This window comes from Thalassophryne amazonica, chromosome 19, assembly GCF_902500255.1.
Source record: "Thalassophryne amazonica chromosome 19, fThaAma1.1, whole genome shotgun sequence".
NCBI lineage: Eukaryota > Metazoa > Chordata > Actinopteri > Batrachoidiformes > Batrachoididae > Thalassophryne > Thalassophryne amazonica.
Window position 1 is genome coordinate 8,220,977 of NC_047121.1, and position 12,054 is coordinate 8,233,030.

General features: G+C 42.1%; 1 long non-coding RNA gene across 1 annotated transcript; it reads left to right on the top strand.

Moving 5' to 3' along the window:
* Nucleotides 1-811: 811 nt before the first annotated feature.
* Nucleotides 812-5,563, top strand: LOC117500611. The gene is made up of 3 exons (XR_004557805.1): nt 812-824; nt 3,759-3,761; nt 5,367-5,563. It is a non-coding gene; the product is annotated as an uncharacterized LOC117500611 (long non-coding RNA).
* The last annotated feature ends 6,491 nt before the right edge of the window (nt 5,564-12,054 follow it).

The following is a 12,054-nucleotide window of genomic DNA, read 5'->3' on the forward strand; positions in this document are numbered from 1 at the left end:
TCCCAGACCCGAGTTTTTGCCTCAGTGACCGTACAGGCTGCAGCACGCTTGGCCTGCTGGTACCTGTCAGCTGCCTCCAGGGTCCCACTTACCAACAAAGACAAGTAGGACTCCTTCTTCAGCTTGACGGCATCCCTTACTTACCGCCACGACAGGCACCAGAGACCTTGCAACCACAGCTACCAGCGGCCGCATCGACAATGGAGATGGAGAACATGGTCCACTCAGACTCCATGTCTCCAGAGGTGGAAGTTGAAGACCTCGCCTACAGAGGGTTCCACCAGTCGTTCCCAGCAGACCCTCACTATATGTTTGGGCCTGCCAGGTCTGATGGGCTTCCTCCCCTCCCAGTGGATCCAACTCACCACCAGGTAATGATCGGTCGACAGCTCAGCCCCTCTCTTCACCCGAGTGTCCGAGACACGTGGCCGAAGGTCAGATGATATGACTACAAAGTCGATCATCAACCTCCGGCTCAGGGTGCCCTGGTGCCACGTGCACTTATGGACACCCTTGTGCTCGAACATGGTGTTCGTGATGGATAAACTGTGGCTAGCACAGAAGTCCAACAACTGAACACCGTTCGGGTTCAGATCGGGGAGGCCGTGCTTCCCGATCACCCCCCTCCAGGTCTCAGTGTTGCAGCCCAGGTGGGCATTGAAGTTCCCCAGGAGAACAATAGAGTCCCCAGTTGGAACACTATCTAGTACCCCTCCCAGGGACTCCAAGAAGGTCGGGTACTCTGCACTGCCGCTCGGCCCATAGGTTGAGACAACAGTGAGAGACCTCTCCCTGACCCGAAGGCGTAGGGACACGACCCTCTTGTTCACCGGGGTGAACTCCAACACATGGCAACTGAGCTGGGGAGCAATGAGCAATGCAACCCCAGCTCGCCGCCTCTCCCCATGGGCAATGCCAGAGAAGTGGAGCGCCCAGCCCCTCTCCAGGAGTTGGGTACCAGAGCCCAAGCTGTGAGTGGAGGTGAGCCCGACTATCTCTAGTCGGTACCTCTCAACCTCCTGCACAAGCTCAGGCTCCTTCCCCCCCAGTGAGGTGACATTCCACGTCCCAACAGCCAGAGACTGTGAGCGCGGACCGGGCTGCTGGGCCACTCGCCCTCAACTGCCACCCAGTCCTCTCTGCACCCAACCCCCATGGCCCCATCTACACGGGGTGAACTGACAGGAGGGCGGGCCCATGTGCTCGCGCGCGAGTCCCAACCCCCGGCTCCATCATATTCGCCCTCGTCTAACTCGGGTGAATATCTGTCATTTTGGGCAACTGGGCATGTACAGTGGGCCTCTGAAAATGCTTACCGCCCTCCAAAAGTATGTTATTGTATTATTACCCATCCATTTTCTGAACAGCACTTTTAAAGCTCAAACGGGGCATCTTGAAATATTGCCGTCTTTGCAGGGCCTGTCTCTGCCTAACTCTTGGTCAGCTCATAAATGGGTAAGGTCTTGGAGATCAGATGAGATGGGGGTTATCCTGGTGGGGTGATTGAAGCTGAACACATCCTCCAGCTCACAGTGAAAAAGCAAAATTGACATAACAGTTAAGACATTAACTTTGTTTCGGGTCTTTGATTATTACATATTTTTTAGACTGACTCATGGTTTTCACAACAGATTGCTTGGATGTGGATGTAAACGTATGACCGGCATGCTGCCTTAGTAATGCTATCAAGCTACCAGCTAAGTAGGGCTAGCCTGTAGCTGATGATACTAACATATAGATTAAATTATAATAAAATTTAACTTAAACAGAAATACTGGACCCATGACTTCTTTGATTGTCTGTTAGTACAATTAACCATACAGGAAGTCATAGTGTATTTGAAATAACATGCTCAGAAATGAAAAACAGTCGACTCAGCTGTTTAGTATCAACAGCAACTAGCATGCACTGCTAACGGGTTTTCTCATTCCGTCATGCAGCTGTCACTCAAAGTGCCCACAACCCTCATTAGTCAAATTTTATGAATTTTATGAGTTGCAGAATTTAACATGGGCTTCTATGGGATGCTGTGTTAATTTTGACAACTACAGTATTTTAGTTTACTTTTAGTTACATTCTTGACTAAAATTGTCATTTAGTTTGAGTCATCTGAACTGCTTTCATCTAGTTTTAGTCAACTAAATATTATAATTGACTAAACAAGTCTTGACTAAAATCTTGATATTTATTCAATTAAAATTAAAACAATTCATATGACGACATAATGAATAAAGCTGAATGTAATTTTAGTCAAGACTATAACAAAAACCAAACCAAAAACGTGTTGTCAGAATTAACACTGATGGGGAGTAACTCGCTTTCGGGTCTGCTTCAAGTGGCCATTCCGGGAACTGCAAGATTTGCCACTTCCATGTTGACTTCATCTTCAACATTGGAGGCTGGAGGTGTGGCTATGGAGACAAGTGGGTGGAGCAAACATCAGTGGCGCATGGACAGGAAAACAGTAATAGAAATAGTAATAGAAATGTAGTGTAAACAGCAGAAATGATGGAGTAAATGACATTTAATAACAGATTATCACAATTTGTTACAAGTGGTTAGTGCACTTGGTTTCAGTGCGGAAGGTTTGTAGTTCAAACCCCACCCCTCCCACATTCCTCCATGTAATGTTGAGTTGCGTCAGGACGGGCATCCGGCGTGAAATTTGTGCCAATTCAACATGCAGATCCACCTTGGCTTTGCTGTGGCGACCCTGAGTACAAACAAAGGAGCAGCTTTTTGGACCGAATGACACACCAAGCAAATCAGTCGCCTGATGTCTTAAAGACTAAGATTAATCCACTGCAAAGCAAGAATTTCTCTGTTCTTCACAGTAAGTAAAACCTCATTTCTCCACTGGATAATCCCAGGAACAAGCTTCTCATTTGACTCGGCTGGCAAATGAGGCGTCATTAACATGGCAACAAATTGCTGCACAAAGCCCACGTACTGCCTTCTGTACGACAGTCACCTCCTCTTTGAGGTAGAATTTCACAGCAACATTAAACCACCAGGAAGATTATTGGGTATTGGGTTTTCTTGTGAACGCTGTTGGATGTCTTGTGCAAGATTTCCTTTGGGACATGTGCATGTCTGAGTGTGGCGCATGCTTAATGACTTACTCTACGACACCTTCTGCACTGAAGAGTGTCAGAATGAATGTGGTGCTGCATGCAGACAGTTTTGGGATATAGGGGATAAGCCTTTAGAGAAGTGCATGTTTTACAGGAGCTATTTATACTAATGGGTTGAAGCCCCGGGGGAGAGATTTGCAGCGCTTCCCTGCAGCGTTGGGGAGGATGTGAGCCATGACACCAGCATAGAGTGAAATTCTATGCTTAGAGAAGGAGAGACCAGGCGTTTAAAGTGGAGATGACACTTCAAAAATTAGGGAAAAACTGATATACTCGTAAATAGCAAAATATACATACAGTATAGTAAGTTGAAAGTGTTTTTATTCATTATCACTGAAAAATAAACTTTGTACAGCTTCTCAAAAGTGTGTTTATTGGAAAGCGCGCTTGCAGTGCTCCTTCAGTGGTCACGTGATGCTGTGACATCACAGAATGGAGAGTCCCGTCTTTGTCTGTTCGATCAACAACAGGAACAGATGGACCTCAGCATGGACAGTGACGAGATCAAGAACTTTTCTGACTCCTCTTCAAGTGTGGATTATTTCTGACTCGGATCCTGAGGATGTCGCAGCAGTGATTAGACCCTACAGATTGGAGCCGTATTTTTCGGATGAACATTCAAAGCCGGTAAGCTGGCAAGCCGGTACGGTCTACATGTAGTGACGTATTTTAGGCTTGGTGCTCAGCGGGAAGCTGGTCACGGGGCCTGCACATTTTTCAGTGGCAGGACGTTCAATGTTGTATATAACGGGAGAACCGCGTCCATCTTCCCAAAATGCTTAGGTTGACCGAATTATATAACCTTTGTAACATGTAATAAGACTATGTTGTCTTTAAGTGTCATATCCACTTTAACACACGTCACGAGACACAGTATTGATGGTGAGCTATGCACAAATGAAAAAAAAGAACCCCTTTTCATACTGAAGAGAACCTTTTAAAACAGTTAACCAAAACAAACTAAAGAAAACTGTTAGTATCAATGCATCAACAATGTGGTTTTAGGCCATAAATAAACTCCAACACTTGCTTTTGTTCAGTCTTTTAAAAGTGTTCTATAATGTTAAAATTATTCAACTTGTGCTGTTTCCTAAGACTTGAGATATTTATTGTACATTTTGATTAATTAGTTTTTATTTTTTCATTTTCTGTATCGTATAGACTAATTAATGGCATCATCATCATCAATAATGCGATCACTGATACGTCACCTAGATTTGCTAAATTTGATATTTTTTCACTGGGTGTGCTGACGAAACTTGTAACGTCTGCTAAATGCACAACTTGTCTTTTCGACCCGATACCAACAAAACTGTTTAAGACCTGTGGCCCACACTTGGGCCCACGATGCTGGAAATTATTAAACTGTCACTTACCTTGGAATCGGTTCCTAAAAGTTTTAAACCTGCAGTGATTAAACCAGGACTTAAGAAATCTAACCTTGACCCTATTCTACTGAAAAATTATAGGTTGATATCAAAACTTTTATTTCGTTCTAAAATCCTTGAAAAGGTGGTTTCACAGCAGCTCGTGATCATCTTACTGAGAAAAATTTCTTTGAGCCACTGCGGTCTGCATTTAGAACATGTCATTCCACAGAGACAGTGCTCACTAAAGTGGTGAATGATCTTCTGCTTGCAATGAATTTGGACACCACTCCGGTTCTGGTGCTGGTGCGATAGGCTGGAGAATCATTTTATGATTACGGTGAGTGGCCTTGCATGGTTGACATCATACCTGACCAGTTGTTCTCATTGTTTCCTGTACAATAACACAACCTCTAATCTTGTTGCCATGAAATATGGGGTTCCACAGGGGTCCATCTTAGGCCCCCTGCTGTTCTCCATTTATGTAGCACCCCTCGAGCACATACTGCAGTGTTATGGGATTACTTTTCATTGCCACACTGATGATACTCAGTTGTACATGCAGCTGACTGCTCGTAATCTCATACGCATTAAGATTTTCGAAGACTGCCTTGCGTCAGTGAAAAGCTGGATGACTAGCAGTTTCATACTTTTGAATTTGGTCAGGACCGAAATGCTGGTCCTTGGTCCAGCGAGACATCAACGTCAGTTCGACCAGCTAACACTTAGCCTAGGCTCGTGTGTCATACATCTCACTGACAAAGTGGAGAAACTTGGGGTGATTTTTGATCCCACGTTGTCCTTTGACCTTCACATTAGAGAAATCACCCAGATTGTTTTCTTCCACCTTTGAAACATAGTGAAGATTCCTCCCTTCCTGTCTATGACTGATGCTGAGACCTTGATTCATGCATTTGTCTCTTCTAGACTTGATATTTGCAATGTTCTATGTTCTCTGTCTTACCGCAGTCCAGCATTAGGGGTCTGCAATTGGTTCAAAATGCTGCTGCCAGACCTTTGACAAGGAGCAGAATGTTCAACCACATTACACCCATTTTGGCATCTCTTCCTGTCTTGGATTTTAAGGTTCTGTTACTAACCTATAAAATTATTTACAGACGACCAACTCCCTAATTATTTGATCCAATTACACCCTACATACTGGTCCTCAGGATGCAGGATTACTTTGTGTCCCGAAGGTGAATAAAAAGTCTGCAAGTTACAGAGCCTTCTCTTATCATGTCCTTATTTTGTAGAACAATCTCCCTGCAGGGATAAAACAGTCAGATTCCATAGAGACATTCATGTCCAGTTTAAAGACGTATCTAATCTCCCTCTTTTATGGCTACCATACTGGCATATGCTATGCTTCCTATCCCTTTAATTCATCTTATTAACAACAGAACAGGTCTTGGCCTCACTTCATCTAATTTCTGGGTCTGTTAGTGAAGCTCAGGACTAGGTGCCGACGATCACCTTAGTATTCTCTGCTTCCCTGAAATCATACCTTAGATGCAGTTATTTCAAGCTGACTGATTCTGCACTTTTTCTCTTTGTCTGAGGCACTGAAGTGACCATGTGAGGTTGATGGCTGTACACCACTAGGTGCTGGACTGACCATGAGGTGTCCTGGCTGATACCGTGGCCCGTGAACCACCTTGCTGAGGCTGACCTCTTTGAGAAACTGCAGTCTGTTTTTGTAAGACAGCTTTTCCAAGAATGAAGCTAATGAGGCGATGAATGGATGCTGGCCCTGCACCCCAGGGTGTTGGACTTATCTCATGATACCCTGCATGTGATGCCAATGACTGCATGCTCACATCAGTAATGCACTTTGTTTTAGTAGTGCAGCAGATAAATAAAACAATCATGCAAATGGTGATAAAAGCATCAAATTTGGCAGAAATACTCCTTAGACACTCCTCTTTTGAAAAAACGATTGGCCACTTGACTTTTCAATCGGTGGTCAGGTAGGGGTCAATTGAAGAATTACACAGAGGTCAAAATTAAAAGATGCTCCAATCATATTGAAAAATATTCCACATTATTTGCCTGATCATAAAGATTCCAAAAAGGTATAGTTTGGACTATCTGTGACTGAATTCTATGGAGTTACGGGATAAAAACAGCAAGAATGGTGACAAAGGTCAGTGTCATTTTGTACAGGGGTCAAAAGTTAAAGTTGCTCCAATTTTGGTAAAAGTGATGCAGATTATTGGTTGAGCTAATAGGATTAATAAATGGAATAGTGTTGACAGTGCTGAATGCTTGGTCTCCAAAGTAAAGGTCAAACAAGGTCTACGTCTGTTGGATTCTATGACATGTGACATATGTTACCCCGTAACATGATAAGTAAGGATGATACATGGTCCAAACTATTCCTTTTTAAAACCATGTTAACTCAACTAGTTTCCTCCAAACATGATGCCTGGTATTCACACCACAGAGTTCAATCTTTGTCTCCTCAGACCAGAGAATTTTGTTTCTCATGGTCCGAGAGTCCTTCAGGTGCCTTTTGGCAAACTCCAGGTGGACTGCCATGTAGTAAAGAGTGGCTTCCGTCTGGCCACTTTACCATACAGGCCTGATTGGTGGATTGCTGCAGAGATGGTTGTCCTTCTGGTAGGTTTTCCTCTCTCCACAGAGAAATGCTGGAGTTCTGACAGAGTGACCACCTTCCTGACTAATTCTCCTTTCTTCTGATTGCTCAGTTTAGACTTGCGGTCAGAGTCCTGGTGGATCCAGCCTTCTTTGATTTACAAATTATGGAGGGCTCTGTGCTCACTGGACCTTCAAAGCAGCAGAAATGTTTCTGTACATTTCCACAGATTTACACCTTGAGATAATCCTGTCTTGGAGTTCTACAGACATTTCCTTTGACTTCATGCTTGGTTCATGCTCTGACATGCACTGTCAGCTGTGGGACCTTATACGTAGACAGGTGTGTGCCTGTCCAAATCATGTCCACTTAACTGAATTTACCTCAGGTGGACTTCAGTTGTGCTGTAGAAACATCTCAAGGAAGATCAGTGGAAACAGAATGCGCCTGAGCTCAATTTTGAGCTTCATGGCAAAGGCGAATAATGAATAATAATTAGGTACATGTGATTTTTTTTTAATATAAATTTGTAAAAATCTCATTAAAAACCTTTTTCACATTGTCATTATGTGGTATTGTGTGTAGCATTTTGAGGAACAAAAAGAATTTCATACATTTTGGAATAAGGCTGTAACAAAACAAATGTGGAAAATGTGCAGTGCTGTGAATGCTTTCTGGATGCACTGTGTAGCCAGCATGGCTTTGTTATAATTAAATAAATACAGTGTTTTCTCAAGCAAAAGCTTGAGGTTTTGAACTGAAAACAAAAAGCTATTGCTTCACTCCTGACTCGGGAAATTCCTTGTTCCATGTGGAGATAGTGTGAAAACACTCCCTAGGCTCCTACACTCAGCTTACATCACAACAGAAATGTAATACTGAGTTCTTCGAAGGGGTCCTTGAAACCTGTATCGGTGAAACTCCGGTCAGTGTGACTTATATGACATTATAATTGCCTCACATCAGAATTAGAAGCTTTCAGGCTGGGAGGATAAACCTTTATTGCCTCACATCAAGGCCAGTGATTTCACAGACCAAGCTGAGATATCTCTTCCTTTCACTCTAAGTGAAGAAAGAGGACCTTTGTTTAAATGAAAAAGAACAGAATTTTGTTTGCATATATAAAAATTCTAATGTTGCCTGTGTTGTTTAATCAAACAAACTGCCTTGCATGTATTCCATTTAATGACGTGTTCCATGTAACTGCTGTTGTGTTGAAATGTGATGTTTTCTGAATTATCAATATTTTGATGGTGAAATATTCTGTTTTAATCAAGGATGTGTTTAAGTGACTTTAATAATGTTATATTCATTAAAGGTATCTTACAACAAAATGTATGACAACATAGTTAATGTTTTTAAATAGTTGACTCATTCTATGTCTGCCCTGTCTACACATGAAGTTTCTGTGAAGTTACACATCCGCGTGGGTGGTGTTTAATGACATATGTCCCCTTTAAAAGTTCCAAAACCGAGCTTCTCTGCCCTTTGGCAACCCCCTTCGGCAAGCTCTCTTCTGCTGCTCCTTCTTCCACCTTCTAGTCACTTCTCTTTTTGCGAATGCTTAATTTGTCTTTTGTGGCCTATAGCCTCGTGTAGCTAAGCTACCACGTGGTTCTTTGTTTCATAACTCGGACAACTTACCAGCCTGACAACTCTTTTTAAGGCTCGTTAAGTGTTCATTATTATAAGATAACTTTGTAGCAGAACTTTTCAGAATAAGAGCAAAATTACAGAAAAGCGACTTTTCCTCTATTTTTGTAATTTACAACGTCACATTTAAAACTTTAACTTTTTCAAAATTTACAAAAAAAAACTTTTATTCTGGTTCAACAATTTTTTAAAGCTACTGGAAACCATTTTCAACAGACACTTTCACCTACTGGATCAAGCAGCTTTGATGAACCTACCCACAAAGCATTAGCCATCCTGTCGGCAAAACACTGCAACCTTGTGATCACCTGGGGAGACCTGTGGTTAACCCCTGACCTGAGCGAGCTCAGGCCGAACCAGGCCCATCAACAACTGACGCCAATCGGATCGTTTCACCTCTTCAAGGATCAGCTAAGTGACCCCATTAAAGGTGTCAACAAAGGGTTTTGTTGTTAATGGGTGCAAAGTGGCTTTAAACATATTCATATATTTGTTTGATAATATTCTTAATAATAATTGGCTTCAAAATTCATCACTAAATTCAAGTCAGAATTATTTATTTATTTATTTATTATTTACTTAATTCCTTAAGCTTTCTTTCACTTCTTTCTTTCAGTGTCACATGAGAAACAAAATGTGTCCATAAATGAAATTATTTAATCACTGTACAGACTCAAAATGCCAGTAAACTGTTCATTTTCTTGTATATTTGAAAATAAAATGTAAATATTTCTGCTGTGGCTCATTGTGTTCAGGTGGAAATTCTTGGCCAATCGTATCCTCAAATTTCCAACTTTAGTAATTTGAGACTGCTTAATTAATGTTTAAATCATGGTTCCCAGCCCTTTAAAAACTTGGGTGGTGCTCCAGAGGTAGTTAACTATCATTCTAGTTCAGTTTGATCCAAATAATTATTAATTCTTAAAAGTCTTAATTATTTTGGTGACCTGTTGAATGAGGTCCAGCCCAATTTAATTCCATTTAGGATCTATAATACATACATTCATTACATATTATTGGTGCCTCCGTGTGAGGCTCAATTAAATTAAATAACACATATTTGAGCTATAACTTAGTCACTGGGCCATGCCTAACCCAAAATGGGGGTTCGATACAGACCATGGTTCCATCCAGGTGTGCACTCCAGTCTACCTGACCAAAGTACTTAATCTGCATTGCCCCAGTCCACCCAGATGTAAATGGGTTCTGGCCTTTGCTGTGTATCTTGTAATTTACGCAAGCTGCGATGGATTGGTGTCGAATCTATGAGGAGTCATAGTGTCGTGGTCCTTCTTTTGGTCGTCTCAGGATGACTTCTTTTAGCTAACACAAACTAATTGCAAGTGATTTGCTAGAAAAGGACACAACACTTTGGAATAATTCAGCCTTAAGCAAGATAAAATGCACAGAGTTTTTAAGTTTATTTAAGCCTTCGACACAGAGCTTATACAAACTGAGTCCTCTAGAGAGACTGAATATGTGACGACCGCGCTCATCTATTTATTGGAGACCCGCGGGCATCGCTCCTCCTTCGACTTTTTTATTTATTTTATTCCCAAGACATGGTTTTCTATTGGAAGCGTCCTCTAGTGAACCCTAAGCAGGTGTTAGGCCATTATTTCAATGTGACAAACGCTCCCATTAAAACTTGAAGGATTTACAACTGATTTTTTTAAAAGACCTTCAGCCACAGGTGCAGCTGGCCTGAGGCCCCCTGCACGTGGCCTGCGGGCTCATTACTGCTGGGATATCAGCCAACTTGGAAAGTACCTGACAGATCAAATGACTGATAGAGCCCCTTTTTGGGGGGTTAAACACCTGCTAGTTCAGCCAGAGGACATACAGTTCAGATCAGGACACTTGATAGTTCATCACAGTTCAAATAAGGACCTAAAAATTCTTCTACAGTCCCTCCTCTGGGACTCGAAAGAGTCCCATTACATCAACTATACTCTTGGGTTGTTTACTGACAAGACATCCTCATTTGTGCATTGCAATAAAAAATCACATCACTCAAATTACTGATAACTCTGGTGCGGATATGAATATAAGTGATACTTCACACGGTAAATATATTTAAGTGCAGGTGAACCTATATACTAAAGCACAAGGTGATCAATTAGCTGGATTATATCAACGCAAGGTGACATTCAAACATTGAGTTTTGGTGTAATTCAAGGCACTTAAAATGGCCACATAAAACAAGTTACAGCAACCTCTTAATCGTGGCAAAGTAAAGGCATTACATTGACATCAGTGCAACCAATCATCTTCTGGCATCTATTGTCTCACTCAACCAGAGGCTCCAACCCATTATACTTGGTTCTACATATTATTTTGTTAAAGCGTCACACATTTATTACTTAAATGCATCAAATAACCCCTACGTTACCACTATTTAGTCAACCAATCAAGAAACTATTCTAAGGTTAGCGCAGCTATATCTAGTTAAATGATAAACACAATAAATGGTTTCCCTTCATGTCCGTCCTTAAGTCATTTGCCTTAATCAATCATATAATGGTTTTCATTATAGTCCATTTCTCAACATTTTCCACTTTGTTTTTCTTCTTTTTCAGCTTGTTTTCTAATGCCCTTTTTGGCCAGACGCCAAATTTAGGCGATGCATGTCTCTTGAGGCATGCTATAATTTAAGAAAAAGGGGTCCCTATGGTGCATCTTTACTACTAAATCTCCAAACACGCCGTGTAAGGGTCCCCTTTTTATAGCTTTGCAATGTGATATCTATGTGTATGCATTTAGCTTTATCTGTGTTACGCAGATGATGGTAAGGACAGACATTTACCCGACCTTCGTTACTAACATATATCCTTCTTTGTTTTTATTTACACTCAGATTTCTGAAACCAGTCCGCAATTCAAACTCAAGAACCAAGATCATCGTCCGTTTTCAGTGCCATTACGTCAGTCCGCGCTCTTCAGCATTTACTCAGCGTCTGACATTTTGGGAGAAGTTGGGGAATATGGGGAGGTTGGCCTTTCAGGGGTAGTGGGGGAAGGATCAGGAATTCTGGCTTTCAGACAGTCACGCAGTTCTCTGATGGATCTTTCCAGCTCCTTGTGCTGCTTGGCCAGGTTGTACAGGACCCCCAGAGAATTCTTGCCCACATTCAGGGTGGTGGTGGCCAGCCCTAGGTGTTCCCTCTCCATATGCTCCATCATGCTGGCTAGCATGTCCATACTAGACTGAAGACCACACAGTTGAGTATGGAGGCCCTCCTGAGCACAAGAGATGTTGGCATTGTCACGGTGTATCCTTAACAGGTATGCAGCTGTCTGAC